This window comes from Cardiocondyla obscurior, linkage group LG09, assembly GCF_019399895.1.
Source record: "Cardiocondyla obscurior isolate alpha-2009 linkage group LG09, Cobs3.1, whole genome shotgun sequence".
NCBI classification, from domain to species: Eukaryota; Metazoa; Arthropoda; class Insecta; order Hymenoptera; family Formicidae; genus Cardiocondyla; species Cardiocondyla obscurior.
The window spans coordinates 6,607,859-6,624,229 of record NC_091872.1 but is presented as its reverse complement, the minus strand read 5'-3'; the positions used below and the strand labels follow the sequence as shown (position 1 = coordinate 6,624,229).

The 16,371-nt window shown below is 46.3% G+C and overlaps 1 protein-coding gene across 2 annotated transcripts in view; it reads right to left on the bottom strand.

Annotated features, from left to right (window-relative positions):
- Window positions 1–16,371, bottom strand: part of Hnrnp-k (Heterogeneous nuclear ribonucleoprotein K) — a 79,866-nt gene that overhangs the window by 53,804 nt on the left and 9,691 nt on the right. The window contains exons 1-2 of one of the 2 annotated variants that reach the window (XM_070661916.1): window positions 3,925–4,237; window positions 2,530–2,582 (exon numbers count right to left, since the gene is read on the bottom strand). The gene's annotated coding sequence lies outside the window, so the exon portion shown is untranslated. Of the gene's footprint in view, window positions 1–2,529; window positions 2,583–3,924; window positions 4,238–16,371 lie in introns of those variants that run through there. The other variant, XM_070661915.1, reaches the window with a different exon arrangement.

The following is a 16,371-nucleotide window of genomic DNA, read 5'->3' as shown; positions in this document are numbered from 1 at the left end:
ATTTCTCTTTTTTTTTTTTTACCTCCACACGTTGCTCCTCAATATGCTAATAGCTCAATTCTCGCCACGCCGCAGCGTCTGAATTATATTATTGTATTACGTATACATTGCCTCTTTCTTTCTGCCTTTCTCTCCTTCTCTCTTTCTCATTACAGTTGTTCTTTCATCCCCGATTTTACAGCGCGTTTTTCCCCGCCGCGTAACCTCTCGTGCAATCGCGCCCGGACGACTTTCTCCGATTTCTACGTTTCCGCGTTTCCCATTTTCATCGAGTCCGATAGCGCGGACCACCCCTTCTGCCTATCCACATGGGAATAATTACATGTGCGTTTCAGCACGTGATACAATATATTGTACATCAAACGCAGAGACAAGACAATCGATCGAAACAATTATATTACTATTAAGGGCGATCGCTCTTTGATGATAACGATACGCGAAAACGTGGAAAAAAAAAAAGGAAAAAAATTACGCGGCCTAGAGTATCGATCCGTTCCCCGGAACGCGCCGTTCGTATCGGCAAAGTCGCGGCGATCAAAGAGCTCGCGCAACGACGCGAGAACTGATTAATATTCGACAAATATGTGCGACGATCCACGACGACCGACTTCTTTTCGCGTTTCAAATTACGTGCATCCGTTTCCCATTAGCGCACGCTCCGCCAAGACGCTAACGAACCGCGACGAACGCGAAGGAATTACTTTTTCGAGTCGACGATAACGCGACGCGGCGAGATAAGCGATACGGTGGAAAACCGGAACACAATGTTAGATAACAAAAAAAAATAAAAAATAAAGAGAAAGAGAGAGAAAAAAAAACTGGTGTCTAATCAAGTTTTTTTTTCTATTTTTTTTTCAAAGGCAAGATCGATCCGAACCTAGCGCGCGCTTGCAGCTTGTATGCTCGCGGAATAAAAATTGGCGCTGCAATTACGTGTAACGTTGCCGGGAATGGGATCAAGTTCGCGTTTGATATAGACGCCAAAGAAGCTGACGGCGGGCTCGAACACGTTTAATAATTACTAGTATCAGCGGCGGCGCGTAATTGTCGGTTATCGCGATATGGCGATAGCACGCGGTCAAATAATGATCGGCGGTTATTGCGGGGCGATTTCGAGAAAGGCGAGAGACGTATCTTGTCCGTTAAGTGACGGCCCGGTAGGACCGTGAAATAAAGAGAACAAAATGAAAATGCACCGGTGGAAAGAGAAAGGATGCGGAACGAGAGCGAGAGGGGAATTCACCGCTGCTGATTTCACGGGTGAGACGCGCGCCGAGGATCCGCAGTCACGCTTCGTGATTCCCTCTATCTCCTTTTTCTCCTCTCGATCCGCAGAGGCAGAGAGGGCAAGAAGAAACGGAAAGCTTTATTTCACTCTCGTGTCGAAACTGGTTATCCACATCACAGATGTTACAGCGACTTACGTTAATCCCGCATGTAACGGTTCGCGTTAATTGAATCCACCGGAAAAGGCGCGAGAAGGGAAAGGAATTAAAACAAGCGTTTGGGAAAAACGGAGTCGCGTTTAATTTATACTCGATCTCGCGATGGGCGCGTGAAATATGAAGAGTCGGCCTCGGGCCGTCGACGATTATTTTTATATTTCCACACGACGCTGGCAAAAACTTCGTCGTCGTCGCGGAAAGTATCGACGCCCTTGCGCGCGACAAGGTAATAGTATTAAAAGGCGCGATACGATCGCGCGGAAATATGTAATTCTAATGACACTTCGTTCCAGTTTCATTAGCCGTCCGTTTGATACAATTAAAAGCGTCACGCGGCCACCTTTCACCGCGGTTGGAGAATCGTCGCGCGTTCCCGACGCTTGATTATCGTCATGTAATTTCCCGGAGGCTCGCGTGGGATATAAATAACGGAACTAATTGAATGAAAATGGCACGAAGGGAAGAGCTTCACCACCAGGCATTCGCGAGGACTTTCTTCGGCTCGTTCAAAATGCAACGCAAGTCGCTAGGACCAGGCGACGGATGTCTTATCCTTACACGATCGGCTGAAGATATTTTGAGACGCGTGAAATTTGCACGACAGCGGAAAAGCGTAGAAACCGGAGATGATTGCGCGGAACATCTCTCAGCGTCGACCCGGTCTTTCCCGGAATACCAAGAACAATGACAGAACGCGATCTTATCGGAAATCCTGATGCACGAGGAAGAGTGCCAAGCCGCTTCGTAATTAATAATTAAAATAAAAAAAAGGAAAGTAAAACAAAAATAAAAAGAAAAACACGTATTCTAGTAAGACGATAATTACTGGCGCAACTTGTACAACGCGAACTCGCTACCCTTGAAATTTCTACGTGGCGTCGCTCGCGCAGAAATTTATCATCCCGTTTGAACGTAATTTGCACGTAACGTAGGATAATATCGACGCGGCAGATTAATCATAATCGATCGCGCCGCCGCGTAAGATTCGATATCGCGTGACGGCAGCTTAATTTGATCGGACTCCCTCGAGCTCGCGGGATTCGGACGTTTCTTGGGGAGGGCAAGAACAGATTTGGCGACTCACCTTGACGCCGAGGTAAATTACTCTGCGATCAGCGCCAGCTTTTCCCGGTCCGTCTGAAACACAAAACACGACAAAGTTACGACCGGGTGTGCCACAATTAACGACGCGCGGCCCGACAAGATGAGATTGTCCGCCAAACTGTCGGTTCGCGAAGGGACACGTGCCTCGGAACTTTCTAAGCGAAAATTACGACACACTCCGCGTACATTCCGCGTCACACAAACAAAATACATGCGGGAGATGCGCTAGGTGTTATTGACTCGAGCGTATTTTCCTTGTAAACCGCTCGACTCCCTAAATGCTGTGCGCGCCGAGCATTGTTTAGATAAGTCTTTATCTAATCTAAATCTTAATGTAAAAAAAAAAACAACCGAAAAGGAAATTAAGTCTTTAATTGCGACAAAAAAAAATTGCGAAAAGTGCATTTTAAAATTATGCTATTTGGACTTAACGCGTCGCTTAAGGGACGGGAATTAGAAGCTTATCGAAACCTTAACGTGTCGTGCAAATTTTTTTTTTTTTTTTTTTTGAGATGGACGAAGCCACGTCGGCGCCGAAACAACTGCATGTCTATACAGACGGGAGTAGCTACAATGGCGTGCGATAATGAAATAACTTAATTTCGTTCGAGCAAACACATAGATCAACCGAGAGGGGTCGACAGGGACAGTGGTGACTGCTGCTGGCGACGACGACGGAGGTGGTTGGTGGTGGTGGCTGAAAGCTAGCGAATCCGATGCAAAATACGCGCTCGACCGGCGAAAAGAGCGCCGTGGCTCTAAGTACACTGTAATCCACTTTGTTAGTTTGCGATCTGCTGCTCCAGGTCGTATCCTTTTCAACTGGACCGCGAACGGAGCCGAGTCAATCGGTTTGAGTACCCCCCGAGAACATTGAAAATCGAACGAAAGAAAAGTCGGTCCAATCATCTCCCGCCCCCTCCCCCTGAATAAATCAACCCTGCCGAAAAGTATATAAAGAATATGTTTTGCGAATTTGCGAAATTTTATTTCAACTTTTTTTCTAAAATTAAAAAAAGAACGGATTTTTCTAAACTCGCGAAAAACGTGAAATAATCCCGAGTTAAAATTCTCAAACTTTAAATGATAAAAATTAATCTGGAAGTTAAATGCTGATTTTCAGCTAACGACGTGGTGGTGCATTAAAAAAAATAGAAAAATAAAAACTCGACATAGATATAAAAAAATAATAATAATCAAAAATAGGAGATAAAGAAAGGAACAAAGAAAATCCGGAAAATCGCCAGATGGAAAGGGCTACTAAATCACGAAGCGAAGGTACAATGTGAAACATCAAGTGCATCCATAGTGGCGTGCGGTGACGGTGGTGTTGGACGACGGGGCGGCCATAAAGCTGATTGTAAAAGGAGCTTACACAGAAGAGGCTCGGTAGCGATAACTGAGCGATAGACACAAAATCCGAATCGTTTATCCGAAGGTCGCGTCACACACGGAGAAGAGCGAAGTGATCGACGAAGACGGCCACCAAGTCCGACGTGGACGAGGACGATGAAGAACGACGGTCACTTCGCGTCGCAGCAGGCCGATGTTCTCCACTCGGTGTGTCCACGTCCATTTGTGGGTCCCGGTGGCCTCGAACTGGTCTCTTATCCCCGGTATCGCCCAATCAAAAAACCGGCTGCGTACCGCTAGACGATTGGTTGGACATGGCCACCGTGAAGACTGCAATTGGTCAACCGACCCGAGTCACCCATGGTTACCGTTTGCATCAACAATATCTAGGGTCGATACTACACGGCTTTGCTATACCCGACCCCCGTGGTACGTTCTCCTCCACGTTCAGCGGTTCCGCACACAAGCCGCGATTAACACCTACGTAACCCCCGAGAGGGGGCGGAATTCTCGAGGGCAACCGCTTTTCTTCCACCCCCGATTCTCCCCCTGTCGCTCTACGATCCCTACCTTCGCGGCCGCCGGGAGGGTTTCTGGAGAGCTGAAGGTGACCAGCACGGGTACCCCAACATCCCGCGATAATTATTTTTTAACCTAGCCTGCGATCTCCTTATCGTGGCTAGGCCGTCTGGGCGACGCCGATGTGCAGCTCGCGATAGAGGAACGTATTTACGTTGGGATAATCTTGGCAATTAAGTCGGAGCGACACACTAAGACTCCGGGGATCTACCGGTACCGCTGAATCCTATTTTCATAAAGGGAATCCTGCGCTTAGAGCGTTCGTTGCACCATAGACTCTTGGGCGCTTTGTATCAAAGGCTCGCGTTTAAGATCTTTCGTACGCGAACGGATGTTCGAGCTCATCCGTCCTCAGCGTCTACGAATAATACTTGTAACAAGCTGTGAAAGAATGCCGACCGCTTACAGTCCGCGGAAGATAGTTTCAATTCAAACGGCAATTTAAAACAAAACAAAAAAAAAAAAAAAAAAAAAAAAAGAGAAAAAAAATACACCGTTTTGATTTAAACAAAGTCAAGCGCAAAGTCAATTGAAACAAAGTCGATTGGGTTGATAACAAAAAATCGATACAACGCGGGCGAATGCGCGTGAAATAAAGAATTGAGTATTCCTACAAAGCGTGGAATTTTTCAAAGCCGTCGCAAATTGTGTAACAGTTTCCATTTGATGAAATTTCGCACGTATATATGGAATCTCAGTCCAAGTGTCGCGCAAACGGCTTCGCCTTCGAAGTCTAATTGCCACTTTAGCGATTATTGGGTTAATGGTATTAGCTTCAGCTCTGGCTACGTCCCAAAACTCACTGTCAGCGTTCCGAACGTCGTTTCGTCTTACTTTGAACTAAGCTACGCGATGGAGATACAACGGTCGACTGTTATCGTTAATTAGCTAATCTCGCAGCATACGCCGCGAGGCGTTGCGCCGGTATAAATAAATTCAATTGCATTTTCTCCAAAACCGGGCGAGAGAATCTGTTCGGCGCTCGTGTTTCCATTCCGCGAATCAAGTAAATTTGGCAGGCGATGGTATTAGCCGTAACTACGTTAATTGCACCGTAAGTTGTATCGCTGTCGTTCTCGCGCGGTATTATCGATCACTCGGTGACTCTCGGAGAGAAACCTGTGTGAACCGAATAGACTGCAGCCGAGATGAGAGGTACTTGATACAAGCGCAGCGATATTTCGCGCAAGGACACGGGATGATACGAAAACCCGAAGATCCTATTGCCGATCGAAGGACCGAATCGGCAAACATTCGTCACGCGGGTCGTCGAAGTGTCTCTTCGCGCCGTCGAAATTCATCCTGAAAACTCGAGATTATCGAGCACGATCCGCGGTATTATTCGCGATTATAGAGAGAAGGCGGAATGCTCGAGGCAGAGCCCGGGAGAACGTTCGATTACCCGTGTTATCGATCTTTCGGTCCTTCTCGTACATTCAATTCCTGCGACGAAATGAACGCGAATGTGAGAGACGCGCGGCGCAGCGGGTTTTTTTTTTTCTCCTCCAAACGCAAAGCTATATGTCACGGCCTGTCCGCCACAAAAACTCATAAAGTTCAAGTCCATTTTGAAACACCCGAACGGCAAAAGTCAGTGTTATATAAATATACATATATATATATATATATATATATATATATATATATTTTTTTTTTAACAATTCTTTAACAAATAACATTAATATAATTTCGCAGAGACGTTTAGCGGAAGTCATCGCGTGATGCCGCACGTCATTTTAAACCGTCGAAAGCCGAGGTTCTGTAGCAGGCCCGATTCGGAATCGAGATTCAACTGATAAGCATCGCAAATGCCGCGCGACAGAAAAATGACAAATCGTGAAATAATTAAATATTCGTTTCTAGAAATCGATACCATAAAATCGATACCGAAACGCGAAAGCGGCTACGACGGTCCGGCGGAAGAAGGGCGACGTGTGATAAATAATTCAGAAATTAGATAATATCGTGCACGTTGCTCGTTCCGCGGAAACTGGTTCGATTGGTTCGCCTTGTTTTTTAAGAGGAAACCATATTACCCGGCACGCCAACCTTGTTGTCCTGCACAATGCGAACGAGTTCGCCAATGTCGCTTGTCAATTAAGCCCACACGATCAACGTATCCCGTCCGACCTAATAAAATATGACAAGCGTCCGTCAATCCGAGCCGTAGCTGCCGTAGCATTTCTTATCGCGTCTTAAAATAGTGTCAATTTTCCAGACGTTCTATTTCTGCATCGACTCCGGAAAGCTATTTGACTCGACTCGACCCGCGAGAGCTCGAATAAAGCTCGTAAAGCTCGCGTAAAACCTGAGCGATACATTCATTCTACCCTTTCACCGAGAATCGTAGATATTACTTAACGTTTATCTAATAATAAAAAGAATTATGACGAATGCGCGACCGAGTTGATCTCGTCGGGTTAACATCACGTACGCGTGCGTTTAGTTTTCGCGAATTTCAGTCGACATAAAATAAATAAAATTCGATCAAGCGACGAATTATTTTTTTTTTTCTTTCTCTCTATGCCGTAAAAACCTTTCTCGGGAGGTTAAAGTTTCGTCGATCCTTCTCTCTGGATATCGAGACCCGCGCGTATCGGCGTTAACGATGTTATTAGTTCGACGACTCTCGCTGGCGCAATCCGATTTTAAAGGGAAAAAAAAAGAAAATGAAATTAAGACGGGGAATCACTTTGACGATGACGAACGACCGGCTATAGAAGAGAACATTTCTAAACACGCCGACGACAAGCTCGGTAATTGCGCAACGCATTTTTCTGACGCATCGAGTAGCCCGACGATATAAATCCTTCGCGGAGCCTAAAGATTTTCATGTTTCTTATTTGCGAGCGCGCGACGTATCTTTCTTCCGCGAAGCCATCAGTGAAATCACTTTACGCGCCGTTCCTCGGAGAGAGCGTAATTGCGAAAGTTGGAATTGGCGATAAAATTGTCGCAGCTTGTTAGAATTTTGTCGCGGGGAGGCTGACAATTGCGAAAGCGCGCTTGAGAAATACAAAGTTCATCGGCATAAATGTGCGAATCACAATTATCGCTGAACTTACGAAGGCGATCGTGCCTAACTTTTAGAGGGAATCTTTATCTATCGGTTACCAATCTCGTCGTTCTTCTCGATTGTTTGTTATATGTGTATGTATGCATGAATATTGTACAAGGAGGCGAACATTCATATTTATGTATTAGGTGGATGCTGCGTGGTAAACGATCCTGAGAAGAAGTCGCGGAAGTGAGTTGCGAAGAGACAACAATGCGAGATCAGTGAAGGTAGCGCGCGAAGAGAGGGTGATGACCGGAAAGGGTGAATGAACGGAAATCACGAGCGACTTCGTAGGGAAAGGGAGAGTATGCGAGAGAGAGAGAGAGAGAGAGAGAGATAGCGGCGAGAGAATGGCGAGAGAGCGGCGAGAAGACGCCGAGGAAGAGAGCCAGGAAGCGCGAGAGGAGAATTTATCGTTGTACCCAAGATATTTCATTCTTCGAACGTAAAAACACAGAAGGCAACAATAATGTACCTTTGTCTTTTTTCTGCGGAAAAAAAAATTTAAAAAACGCGTGGATCGACCTCACGACCGTCATGAAAAAAGAAAAAACAACAACGTACAATAAATTCGTAATCACGACAGAATTAAAATTAACAATTTTGATCGCAACGCAAGGAATTCCCGAGATCGAAACTCGACGCGAGGCGACTCGCTCGCTGTCGCTAAATCTTTCAAAAATTCCTGGACGTTTTCGGATTAATGGAACCCGGTGAAGCGACGCTCGACCTTTGTTCTGCGCGTCCGAGGCGAGGCTACGGTAGATACAACCGGCGAAAATGGAACTATCGAGTAAACAGCGTCGTAATAAACGAGCGGAATGTCCGGAGCGCGGCGGAGCGAAGCCGGAGCCGGAGCCAGAGCCCAAGGCAGAGCGAGCGAAGAAGGATAGCCCATCGCCGGTCTCGTTCCCTTTCATTTAACTCGCAGTCCTTCGACACCGCGGTCCCAGGATGCCCCCAGGTCGTGAGAAAGATTCCTCGGATCGTTTTCATCCAGATACGAGGAAGGCGAGTATAACCGCGAGGACTCTGTTTCTTTTTATCTCTTCTGTACTCCCCGGTCCGTTCTCTCTCTCTCTCTCTCTTTCTTTCTCTCCGCCCCACCTTCGTATCGGCGACGATTTTTTCTAGCTTTCGAAACCGGCTCCAGTGCGAGGACAATGGTCTTCGGCATCGTGCGACCGGGCGTTCCGCGCGAAAACGCTCTCATCGCTCGCGATCAAACGGTGGTAAACGACTGCGCGTTGTTTCTTCGCTTCTCGCGGACCATTTCGCGCGGAGCTACTTTCGCGAGAAGTCCACCGTCGTTTTTCACCGCGAACGCCTCTGTTTCGAGGAATTTATCGCAGGCGGCTGCCGGCGGCTCCATCGTAAACGGACACGACGGCTCGTCGTAATTAACCCTTTCAGCCTCGAGTCATATCTTAATACTGGCCGTGCACGTTGTAGCTGCGAAGATAATTCTATTACGTGTTCGCGTTAAAAGCGCTCGGACTGCGGCAGCTTCGCGAGTATCGCGCGCTCGCGAAAGTCGGCGTAGGAGAGAGATCGTGGTACGCCGCGCAAATGCACGGCCATGAAAAGAGTGATTTATCCAGCGGATCTCCGACGCATTCGAATGCGTTAAAAGTCTCTACCTTGGAAGCTACGGGGGGGGGAAAGATTTAGCGGCCGAGAATCCCCAGTCGGTCCCGCCCAGCATTTCTGGCACGCGCTCCGCTATTGAATCGTGCCAATTCCCGGGCTTATTTTCGTCCCGATACGATATAAATACACGCGAAACGATCGATATACATGACTTCCGAAAAATAAGAAGCGTCACGTTTATTAAAAAAAATATATATAAAAAAGATAATAAAACTCTTGGCAAGCACCGGCGCGCGCGGTCTTTATTTTCACGGCGCGCACAATTCTCAAATGCTGCAATTATGACATTCATATTTTCTCTCGCTTAATAGTTCCGCCGACTGTTCGCCGTCGCCGATTTATCGCCAGCAGACTCTATCGCATCGCCGAAACGTGATCCGGAAGCTCGAGAGATCGGCGCTGCGAAATTTCTGTAATATATAATGTTGTTTACGCTTCGACCGGGCATCCTTGCGGCAAAGGCTGCCGTCCGATGAATATAAAATCCCTTTATCCGCAATATTTTTCACTACGAACGTCTGCGAACGGCCGCGCGTGAACTCGCGTGAATTCGTTACGCAACGCTTTGAAACAAAACTAAGCAAACTCTTTTTCTTATACTAGACAAGAAACAGAGCGCGCGCGTTATTTACTTCTTCTGCTTCTTCTTCTAAAGTAAAAAAGAAAAAAAAAAAAAAAAAAAAAACAAGCCTGTTTTATGTTTCATAATTTTCGCCAACAAACTACGGAAGTATCTTAACGTGATACTTTGAGAATCTACATCTCTTTTTTAAAATAGAATAACAATTCATCATTTGAATAAAGATTATACTCGGGCAATATACACGTAATGCCGGAAGAGCGCCGTGAAAAGAGCGATGTTAACGGAAAGATGTTACTTTCGAGATGAATGAAATTCGCGTCTCGCCTTTCCTTTGATCGGCACGATACGATCGTGAGAACACCGCGTTCCGCTCAATGTACCGCAGAAAATGCGGGAGGCTCGGCCTCGGGCTTTCCTCGACGACGAGTTTCTCCAACTTCGGGGAAAGGAAAGTGTGAAAATGCCTGGGTCCCCCTTCTCCCCGTGGCGTCGGCGTGCCGCGGCATTGACGAACTTGGAAGTTCCGCAGTGGAAATCTCGCCCGAACGGAACTTTCCTATTAACTCTTCTCCCGCGAAATAAGAGGAAATTCTCTTAGGATTCTTCACGGCGGGGACAATTAGCGGCGCCGCGACGCGGAGGGGAAAAAGGACGACGTTGAAGGTAGATATTATTTGTTGCTTTCCGTTATTAGCGCGGTTATATCGAGCGAAAAAAAAAAGGGAAGGAAAAAAAGCTGCGGCTTGGATTCGTCGTCGGAATAATAATAAAGAGAAGATGGAAGATCCCGGTATTGAATCACTAGCTCTTACGCAACTGAAGCTACAGTCGCGCCGGATAATTGTTTTTCTTTCCTTTCTTTTTCCCTTTTTTTTTTTTTTTTAAATTGCAACAGATATCTCGGGGTAGCTGTGCTCACATTCGGTAAAAATTGTGCGGAAGGCGGGACGAGTTTCCTCGCGTACATGAAGATTTAAAACGCCCACGCTTGGTATCGCGAAACAGAACAACTACCCGGGGGGGGAGAGGGGGGGGGGCTTGTAATAATAACGTACGCAGATGTATAAAATACGGAAGGTAAGCAGATGACGGTTTTCCGAACGGCCGCCTACTACCACCCCCGAGGTGAATATTACTTTTCACTTGGGTGGATTCGATATTACAGGTATAGAACAATCGAGAGAGTCTGCGAGAGAGAGAGCGGCCCCTTCGCGGCGCGAGCTCGCCGCGGCCTCGCCGGTTGTTAGATCGAGGGTAGAGAATAGTGGAGAGCGGTTATGGTAGTAGAGACCGTTCGAGGTATCAATATTTTAAGGGTGCACGTTCCTTCATCGATCGCAGCTTTTCTGCATAATTAATCGCCACTCCACCCCCGGCACGTCGACTCTCACCGTGCTCGTCGAAAGCAACCCCCCGCTCGCGCGCACATGTGCCGGGGAGCACACGTACGCACCACCACCGCCGCAAACCCTCCCTGCTTTCTCCTTTCCATCCCGAGGCCCCGGCGCGCGTACCGGGGCCGAAACGACGAATCTCTGGGATCGAATCCGCGCCACGGCGGCGAGTTAAGTGGATTTCGATCGCAATCCGCGGTACCGGCGGCAAGGAATTTCGAATGTTTGTTCTTCTGCAAAGGTCCCGCGGGAGTGCGCCGACAGGCGAGCCCGAGCCGGCTCCGGAGCGGGAGGAGGCTCCGTCAGAAATAAAAGATACGTCTCCGTCTCGTTTGCCAGAAAACTTGGTTACCGTTTCGTTACGAATGCACGACTTATCGCCTCGGAATAATAAAGTTCGGAAAAAGCAGATAGTCCGTCCCAGTTTTCATCGCGGTCTACATCTCGCTCGGAGAGACGGAGGGAGGGGGGAGAGGCGACTCACATTCTCCACCTAAACCGACCTCGGCAAGCATAATAAAGGTCAATTCTTTCAACCGACGGGACCGATACCTCGCCGGAGATCTGCCGTATAAATCTAAATTCGCGGAAATAAGATCGTCGTTTAGAGTCGACGTAATCGCGGACTTAAATCACGGCTCATAATCCACCCAGAGGTTAATCTTTCGAAACTAGGCGACGAGAATTAAGACGTGGCGTGCGTTTTTCATTATGCAATTATTTTAAGATTACAGCCAAACGGCACGCAACTTACTCCAATCACAAATCTCGGTTGTGGAAAAAAAAATCGTAGCTAATTTTGCATTTTATTCGGAGCAGCTGCTAAAGAAAGGGACGTAAGCTAAGGCTATTGCTTCTTTTTAAATCGAATTAGAAGACTTTGCCGTTAATTTCCACGGCAGATCCTCCTTTTTTTTCCTATTTTTTTTCCTTTTTCCTGTCCCGACATAAAGCGTCGGAAAAGGCGCGCTTTGAAGATTCCAAATATTTGCTTCTAATATAGTCAGTAAACGTGAAAAAGAAATACGTTGTGGGACCAAGCGTGTGGAAGTTCAGGTTAAACGACGAACGCAAGGGAGACGGAGGAAGCTAACCGAAGTTCAATATTTAAATCCGGATTATCCACAAAGGATAAATTCTGAAGACCCGGAATATGAGCGATCGTATCCCACCCTGTCATAATCATTAAGCCGGATTTTGAGCCCTAACTAAATTGAGCTCGCTTCCTTCCTTCCTTCCTTCCTTCTTTCCGTCCGTCCTTCATATCGAAGGCAAAGTGCTTCGTCGGACCGGAATAGACTCACGGAGCGTTTTAACATCACCATTTTATTGTACAAAAATACAGATCTCGTTATTACGAGAAATAAAGACGAAAGCGGGTATAACGATCTCAGCCTTATGGTTCTCCGATTATATTTCATATTTAAAATTTAATAATTATATTTTATTAAAATGCAAAAATTAAGCACGGGTCTTTTGCAAATATAAATTTCGTTGAAGCGTTCGATCTCGCTTCTGTGTAAAAAAAAAAAAATTAAAAAGAAAGAATTAAAACCAGATATCCATCGTATTAATTTTTAGCGTTGCGGAATATAGACGGACAATAAAACACGCGTTCTTGAAACGTGAACTTTTCCACGTTGCAAACGTCGTAAAAAGTATCCCCGAGCTACCGTCGACTATATGTATCCGTGCATGCAACAATGGAAACTATAATTACGCGAGAAAGAGGAGAAAAAAAAAAAGAAAAAAAAAACGGCCGATCGAGAGGGCTTCGCGAGGGAGGTAGGCGCGAGAAACGCACGATAAGACAGAGAAAGCGCCCGGGGGCAGAGCTGGCTAGATAAAGAAGGGCGGCTCGAAAGGGGAGGCAATTGCGAGAGGAGGAAAACGGGGAGAGGAGAAAACGTTTAGAGGGAACAAGTATTGGACAGAGCGAAACCGGCAAGAATGACAAACTACTGTGGGACCATGCATCTGTCCCGGCATATTTGATGTTCCTTCTCTTCTCACCCTCCCCCCGCAGCCCTACCATCCAAGCTCTCTTTCGTCCCTCTTTCCTCCTCTCTTTTTCCACCTTCACCGGCTCTTTCGCATCCATATCCGCGGCTTTAAGTCCGCGTCACGCGGCATGGAGTCCACCTCGCCGAGACGAGGCGTCACCGAGGCGCAAAAACCCACGAGAAAAAAAAAAAAAATATATTAACCGCGACAAATAATCACTTTGAGTGATCCTTAACGTCTCTTTTTCTACAGCGAAATAGTATATTTTATTTTACGTTTATTTAATATTATTTATTTATTTATTTATTTTTTTTTTAACTACTTAAACACTTTGGCATTAGAACATTTTTCGTCATTCATCATAGAACACATGGGGGTGATATTCAACCGGGCGTGAAAGACAGATGCGCGAAATAATGCAATTGTTGTATATGTGAAAAGGTAATGCCAGAATACAGGGTAGACAATTGTACGTTATTATGACGAGTATGCCGGTCACGATTCACCGTTTATTTGGCTCTTTTTTTTCCCCCCTTTTTTTTTTCTTTTTAAATTAATGCGTCTCTCCCGCCCGAGTAAAATGCACAATGTACATCCGACGCGAGGTTACTCCGTCGTTTTAGCGCTTGGCGAGTTTTCATCCGCCACCTATTGCAACGCCTTACTCCCCCCCAAAGTAATTTACTTACTGCCAAAGGACGCGGCTTGAGAGTGACACGCTCGACCCGAGCAAGGATTCAGGCCGCTCAAAAATTCATGAAGATATTTCAGGTAACCGTGAGTACGCCAGCACTGTGCAACTTCGGCGACTGCGACAAGCGTAGAAAAAGGAAAAAGAGGCTTATTCGCTAAAAAGTCGATCCACTCGACGAAACCGTTCCGAAGAACGACCGTTTTTCCCACGCCGTAAAACGCGGTGCTGCGAATCGCACGATCTCGTTGTTGCACATCATAAATTAAACGGCGAATGGAGGTCGCGCGTAACACGTAGGAAGGATACAATGTAATTCGTAGTTGCATCAAGCGCGACGGACGGACGTCGATCGATGAGGGTAATGAAAAATGCCGATTCCGGCTAATGTAAATGATTAACCGTCTTGTTTCCAGCACGCTGTCGCGAATCAGGAGGACCGGGGAAGGGCTCGTTCCGTTTCAAGTGGAGCTTTTAATTAGTGACCGCCGCGCGGCAGCTTCGTCTCGCGAACGCACCTCGCGTGGGCGACACGTAATGTAATTAGCCGGACGCATCGCGTGGGAGGCGAGGGCGAGACGTATGGCGTGATGTGCTCGTTAGATCGCGTATAAATGAATTTGTTAAGCTCTCTCCATTCGGCCCGTAATATATAATAACTGCCGTTGTTCATACGCATCCACGATCCGCAACGGCGAAGATAAAGCGAAGGTACGAGTCTTTTCGCAGTAAGATTTCTGGCTTGGGATACCTTTTTCAGGTAGTAATATCAATTCATCCAGCACGCCACCGTTGAACGCGATGAAAAAAAATAAAAAAAATAGAAAAAACAAAGTTTAACGAGGACATGTAATTATTACCATCTGCGTTAATGAGCGCTGCAATTAGAGACGATATAAGTGGAGAACGACCTGAAACTACATATGACTCGCCCAACTACGGCGAACGATGGTGTCCCGTGTTCTTTAAAACCGTTTCCACTCGTTCTAGGACGATTCGTTGCATTTTAACATCAACTCGCGGCACCGCGAGCGAGGACGAGATGCGACCCAGCGCGCGTTGACGTCAAATAAATAAAAACCACCGTGAAAAAAATATTTTGCTAATCGTTTAAATTAATCAGGCCTATTTTCGTCATAGGTGAAATTTAATATAATTTCAAAACAACCCGATTCCTCAAAGTTTTGCCGAGCGCGGCGATTCCCCGAGCACGCCGAAACAGCACCGGCCCGTTAATTTTCCCGTTTCCCTGCAAAGAGACACAGTTTCGAAACGGACGCCTGCGTAAGGAAATTTTAAATTCGATTTACCCGTCGCGAAACCGACAGTTTGATGTAACATTGAACGGTACCCCGGCACGAAACGAAGAGTTTCTCGGCGACACACGACCGTGACGACGCTCCCCCACGTTGGCCGGGAGCAAGTCGCACACGTCATCCTTAATAATTCACGAGAGGCTCTATCTTCCACCGCGAACTATTCCCGCTTGAGGCCCTTACGAGAAGGGGAATACTCGTCAGAGGCTCGTGAAAGTCTTAGCGAAGTACGCAATAAGAAAGACCGAGACGAGCGAGTCCAATGACGGAAGATCGCGCATAAACGGTGGACCCGCAATGCGGAACCGTCAACGCGTCACCCTTCTCCCTCACCGCAGCCTTCCCACCGCTATCTCGTCTTGAGATCTGCTGCTAAATCGCCAACATTCACATAACTGCGATAAATTAAATTGACTTTTTTTTAATCATCCCTAGACATGACAAAGCACCCGCCTTTCCCGCCCCGTCGCCTCCTCCCGCTTATTCTAGGTTAAAGAAAACTATTTTGCATTTAATAATTTTCGCCGGCAAAACTGTGGCGCTTTGAGAACCTCTCGTTTCTTCAAATGTAACCTAGATATACGTTCGAACATTAAATATATTAATTTCTTAAGAATGAGTACAAAAACTGCAAATTGATCTTATTGCCGAATACGGCGACGTACCCACCCCATTCGTGACTCATTGAAATTAATTATTCGGCGAAATATTCGATGTAATATTCGATGCATAAATTTTTTTTGTAACGCGTTAAACTGCCTAGAGATAGTGGGCGAAATACGTACGGGAAAAAGACCGCGAGCGACCTCGTGCGATTTTGATATCACGGCTCCCGCATTTTTTTTTATCGGCAATCAAGTATGACGTACGTACGTACCGCAGGTAGCGAAAATCCTAAATGAGCCAAATGAAAGAACAAATTAGTATCGCGGCAACAAAAAAGACTGCCTTTCCTTTTTAAAAATAGAATAATAACGAAATGTCTTACAAAAATATATGTCAAATCAAAATCAGGTTGAAACCTACGCAAAAATTTTTTTTTGCTGATTCAAACTCGAATCGGTAGCGAGGAAAAAATTATTAAAAAAAAAAAATAAAAAGGAGAGCGACAATGTGAAAGGAAGATATATTGCGAGAAGTCAGAGTACTTTTCTGATATCCTACCGGACCATTCGAGTGCGATCAACCTGCGGG